The following is a 6416-nucleotide window of genomic DNA, read 5'->3' as shown; positions in this document are numbered from 1 at the left end:
CCTCTGATGCTGCTTGGCCTGCTGTGTTCATCCAGCTCTACACCTTGTTATCTCAGACTCTCCAGCATCTGCAGTTCCTACTATCTCTGAAGGGAAGTCCTTGTTATGTGTCAGTGAGTCACATGGAACCCTGAACAAACTGTTTTTGTGAGAAGACTTTGAGGGTTTTTGCCACTATATTTTTTTAGTTACTGTGTCTACAAAGATCTCAGAGACAACTGTACTCACCTAGTGACCTTTCCACATGTGACAACAGTCAGCCTGACAGCCATATGAATATTCCACACATATATTCATCTTTTCCCTCAAGAAGGAACCATTTGGAGTAAAATCAGTCTTCTGGCATTTTTGAATGTGTGTGTGCATGTATATACGTCTGTCTGTGTGTTTGTGTGCCTGTTTGTGTTTCTTTGTATGTGTGTGGTCACTGTGTGTCTGTGTGAGGTGAGGTATTTGGAATGGTATGTATGTATATTTGCATATTTTAAACTGCAGTATTTAACTTTGTAACTTATTTTCACAATAAATCAACAATTTTGTTGATTATAAATCGTACATAAGGAGCAAGAGGGTAACTAGAGAAAGGGTTGGCCCACTCAAAGACAAAGGAGGGAAGTTATGTGAGGAGTCAGAGAAAATGAGTGAGATGCTTAATGAGTACTTTGCATCGGTATTCACCGAGGAGAGGGACGTGATGGATGTTGAGGTTAGGGATAGGTCAAGTCGGCATAAGGAAGGGGGAAGTGTTGGGTATTCTAAAAGGCATTAGGGTGGACAAGTCCCCAGGTCCGGATGGGATCTATCCCAGGTTTCTGAGGGAAGCAAGAGAGGAAATAGCTGGGGCCTTAACAGATATCTTTGCAGCATCCTTGAGCATGGGTGAGGCCCCGGTGGACTGGAGAATTGCTAATGTTGTCCCCTTGGTTAAGAAGGGTAGCAAGGATAATCCAGGTAATTATAGACCAGTGAGCCTGACGTCAGTGGTGGGGAAGCTGCTGGAGAAGACACTGAGGGATAGGTTCCATTTACATTGGGAAGAAAATGGGCTTATTAGTGATAGGCAGCATGCAGGAACGTCATGTCTTACCAACTTTGAGGAAGTGACAAAGTTGATAGATGAGGGAAGGGCTGCAGATGTCATGTACATGGACTTCAGTGAGGCGTTTGATAAGGTTCCCCATGGTAGGCTGTTGGAGAAAATGAAGTAGCATGGGGTCCACGGTGTACTAGCAAGATGGATAGAGAATTGGCTGGGCAACAGAGAGTTATAGTGGAAGGGAGTTTCTTAAAATGGAGAACTGTGACCAGTGGTGTCCCACAGGGATCTGTGTTGGGACCACTGTTGTTTTTGATATACATAAGTGATCTGGAGGAAGGTATAGATGGTCTGATTAGCAAGTTTTCAGATGACAGTAAGATTGGTGGAGTAGTAGATAGTGAAGGGGACTGTTGGAGAAGGCAGCAGAATATAGATAGATTGGAGAGTTGGGCGGAGAAATGGCAGATGGATTTCAATCCAGGCAAATGCGAGGTGATGCATTTTGGAAGATCCAATTCAAGAGTGAACTATACGGTAAATGGAAAAGCCCTGGGGAAAATTGATGCACAGAGAGATCTGGGTGCTCAGGTCCATTGTACTCTGAAGGTGGCAACGCAGGTGGATAGAGTGGTCAAGAAGGCATACAGCATGCTTTCATTCATCGACGAGGTATTGAGTACAAGAGTTGGCAGGCCATGTTACTGTTGTATAGGACTTTGGTTCGACCACATTTGGAATACTGTGAACAGTTCTGGTCCCCACATTACCAAAAGGATGTGGATGCTTTGGAGAGGGTGCAGAGGAGGTTCACCAGGATGTTGCCTGGTATGGAGGGCGCTAGCTATGAAGAGAGGTTGAGTAGATTAGGATTATTAGTGAGACCCTTTTTCCTCGGATGGTGATGGCTAGCACGAGGGGACATAGCTTTAAATTGAGGGGTGATAGATGAAGGACAGATGTCAGAGGTAGGTTCTTTACTCAGAGAGTAGTAAGGGCGTGGAATGCCCTGCCTGCAACAGGAGTAGACTCGCCAACTTTAAGGGAATTTAAATGGTCATTGGATAAACATATGTGTGATAATGGAATAGTGTAGGTTAGATGGGCTTCAGATTGGTTTCACAGGTCGGCGCAACATCGAGGGCCGAAGGGCCTGTACTGCACTGTAATGTTCTATGTTCTATGTTCTGTTTACATTAGAAAGATAGATGTTGAGGGGGGACCTGATTGAGGTCTACAAAATCATGAGAGGTATAGACAGGGTGGATAGCAAGAAGCTTTTTCCCAGAGTGGGGGACTCAATTACTATGGGTCACGATTTCAAGGTGAAAGGGGAAAAGTTTAAGGGAGATATGCGTGGCAAGCTCTTTACACAGAGGGTGGTGGGTGCCTGGAACTTGTTGCCAGCGGAGGTGGTAGAGGCGGGCATGATAGCGTCATTTAAGATGTAACTAGACAGATACATGAATGGGCAGGGAGCAGAGGGATACAGATTCTTGGAAAATAGGCGACAGGTTTAGTTAGAGGATCTGGATTGGCGCAGGCTTGGAGGGCCAAAGGGCCTGTTTCTGTGCTGTAATGTTCTTTGTTCTTTGTTCTAAGTACACCATTTTGAAGAATCTATTTCTAAACCTTTTATGGGGGAGATACATCATTGGCCTAGTCAATATTTGTGTAAAGTATTTAATTCTAAGTTAAAGACCCGCAGTGTATAGGGATTGAAGAGACAGAGAGACAGATTGGAGAGACTTCTCACATATCGTGCATAACCCAGGTCAATTTGAATTCCACAATAATAATAGAATCCATTCAATCATAAAACTGATAAGCTATGTTGTAAAACAGAATTCTCCAGAAAATGCCATATGATCAATGTTGCATAGAAGCATAGAAAATGGAAGCAGGAGTGGGCTATTTAAATCTACGAGCCTGCTCCATCATTCAATATAACCACAGATGCTCATCCAGCTCAGTATTCTGTTCCTGCTTTCTCCTTACTTTGATCTGTTCAGACCTAAGGACTATATCTTAACCTTTAACACATTCAAAATTTTTACCTCTACCACTTTCTGTGGTGTAGAATTCCATTGGCTCTCCATTCTGTGAATGAAAGCATTTCTCCTCATGTCAGTCCAAAATGAACTACCCTCAATCCTTCGCCTGTGATGGCTAGTTGTGAATACCCTTCCTGCGATTACCCAGTCTAGTGCTGTTAGTATGCCATCGTTTTTGATGGGATTCCATGTCATTTATTGAAACTCTAGTGAGTGCAATCTCACCGATTTGGTCAGTCTTTATATGTCAATCCTCCCTGTCAAAAAATAAGTCTGTTAAACATTTGTTGCAACACCTCCCTTGCTATGACATTCTTCCTCAAATAAGGAAACAAAATCTGCAAAAACAAAACCTCGTTATGGTCTTGCCAAGTGCAGCAAACATCCCGGCTCCTGTTCTTGAAGCCTTTCACAATGAAGGCCAACATACCATTTGCGTTCTTCACCGCCTGTTGCACCTGCATACTTCCTTTCAGCAACTATTGTAGAAGGATACCCAGCTCCTTTTCACAATCTATCTCCATTCATGCAATAGTGTGCCTTCCTGACATTGAAAACAAAATGGATACTCTCGAATTTGTTCACCTTCATTTTTCACGCAATTGTTCACTCGCTCAAATTGTCTAAATCACACAGACAAGAGACAGATGTGGAAGATGATTGATGAAGAGCTTCAATCAGTATTAAATTCATGTTGTGTCTTCTCCAGGATTGTTTGATGTGGACAGTATAAAATAAGCTTTGCTCCAGATCTAAGCTATGATGTACTGCTGAATACTTGAAATGACGTTGTTGAGAGAGCTTTTCACTGGATTGAATACCCTGCTTTATCTTCTTTGACACTATTTGACAGGAAAAGTGCAGAAGTAGCTTTATCATGTATCTTATTTATTCTGTTATGGTCTTGTGAGTTGTGATGGGAATGTGTGGCAGGCGATTTACTTTGCATCTAATCTCGTGCTGTACTTTTCACATGAGTGTCTGAATGTATGCAGTTTCTGGATTTCACTCTATGATTATACATGAACATATTACTGCCCCAGTTCTCCAATCAGCTGATACCTCTGATAATGCCATCACTATTTACCCCCATTCCCCTATCTGTTACTGAATAACTTTATTGGAAAATCATTATGGTAGAGTCATTAGCTGTACAGTATGGAAACAGACCCTTCGGTCCAACTCGTACATACAGACCAGATATCCTAAATTAATCTAGTCCCATTTTGTAGCAATTGGCCCAAATCCTTCTGAAACGTTCCTCTTCAAACACTACAGTTTAACTGCAGCAAAAGAAAGAAGAATTTGGTATAACTTAACCCTATTGGAAAACTTAACAGAATTATCGATGCAGTATCTATTACTATTTAGCTGTTGCAATATGGTAAAATCCCATAACCACATCCTTTGACAAAAAAGGCAAATAGACAAAACAGATTTTTTCTCACATGCAAGCCAGCAGCCTAGGAAGAGAAACCCCAGTTTTTGGCAGTATTCGAGAGAAGGCAAACAGCTTCCACTTCTTTTAGCCCACAGCGGCAACTGCTGAAACGAACGAAAAATTCTTGATCTGTGCTCTATTCTGTCCAATTAAAAAAAAAACACACAAGTCCTCACAAATTGTTTATGTTCTGCACCTGTCCCCCAGTCTCTGTCTAAAAGAAACAACGACAAAATACACAGCGTATTAAAGCTACAGCATCGTCACACAGACACATTCCCTGGGAGACTATGTAATGGATAAAGTGAGAGCTCGGCATGTGTCTAATGACGTGGGACATCACATTTGGAGTATTGGTTGATTAGGGTAATTTTGGGAGACTGTGCTTTCAGGAGACTCAGTCCATGGGAGTGGAGTGAGGTACAGCACTGATTGGCCATGACGACTAGTTTCCTCATGATTGCGGGATGGGGAGCTGGTCACGTGACCCTATGACACCTCGCGTGGCCAGGGGTACAGTTGCAGGAACAATTTTGAGCGAGAGTTTAACTGGAATCAATCCCATTCACCTGTAATTCTGAGTTTGAGTCAAACTTTTGAACCATGAGGGAAGACAAGACTATTCAGAATGTTAATCTACATATGTTAGATTCAAATAGAAAGATGAGATAGTACACAATTTTAACACAGAACTTTGAAGGTAAAATAGTTACTTAATTTTAATTGGATCGGTTTCCCAAATTCATACAATCAACTTTTTCTCAATTGAAATCAAACAAAGATGGTATCTGTGATTATTCTGCTGTTTTGAACTTACCTCAGACTAAATGAACAAAAGAAAGAAAACAAAAGTATGGTGGCGATTTACAGAGGATTTTACGACTGCTTGCACAGCAAAACGTTGTAAGTGATCCTTTTCTTTTGAACCCATTTTGTTTTTCAGTTAGGACACGGTATTGTATTGGTGTGTCTCGAGATGGGTCTTTCAATCACAATGGAAATTTCAGAACAGTGACTCTTTGATTAGATGATGCATTCTTTAATTTAGCCTAATCAGTTTTGCAATTTCTCCCTCATTAATCTTGACAATGGAAGAATGAACTGATCAATGTAATTCTTACTTAGGTTTTGAAAATATTTGTCAATGTAAATAACAAATAGTTTGAAGTTTTGTTTATTACTATTAGATTTAGATAAGTCTTTGATCCGAACTGCATCTTTAAATTCTAACCTTTATTTACTGATTTAAGACATGTAAGATGATTTTAAATAAATCTTTCAAATTAAACAAACTACAAAATACATACACACTGTAAATACATGCCCAATCTAATGTAGAGATAGTATAAAACCAGTCCTCGCAATAGAAGTAATAATTATTGTAAAACATTTATATATTTATATCACTGAAATTTTTAAATTTTATGAAATATATCATCCTGTTTAGTTTATAGCTACAATACTTAGGATGGGCTGAAGGGCTAAACCTTAATGATGATATTCAACAGCTGCATGAGAAGATAAATTGTATAGCGGGGGTAAAGGGCTAAAATTGTTGATGATACTCAATAAGCTGCATGACCTTGAACGAGTCCAGTGAACATTCCTTCACAAGCCACAGATGACGCCTGCATTTGTTTTCCCATCCTGTGTTTTCTGTACCCGAAAGCAGTTTTGTCTTTCTTTATCTGCTTTCTTTGTGCTGACTGTCTGTCACCCTGTTTTAGAGAGAGAACATTTCGTTCCAAGCTGCTGCTGGTGCTGGACTTTGCTTCAGCTCGGAATCGTGAACCGTGCCAGGAATGAACCTAAGCCGACAGACCAACCATTGATTGAGGGGTACCGATGGATAGAAGAATACGAGATTTGTTGCTTTTTCTAGAAA

The sequence above is a fragment of the Rhincodon typus genome, chromosome 35, assembly GCF_021869965.1.
Source record: "Rhincodon typus isolate 14 chromosome 35, sRhiTyp1.1, whole genome shotgun sequence".
Lineage (NCBI taxonomy): Eukaryota > Metazoa > Chordata > Chondrichthyes > Orectolobiformes > Rhincodontidae > Rhincodon > Rhincodon typus.
The sequence above is the reverse complement of the archived record's forward strand: the minus strand, read 5'-3'. Positions refer to the sequence as shown.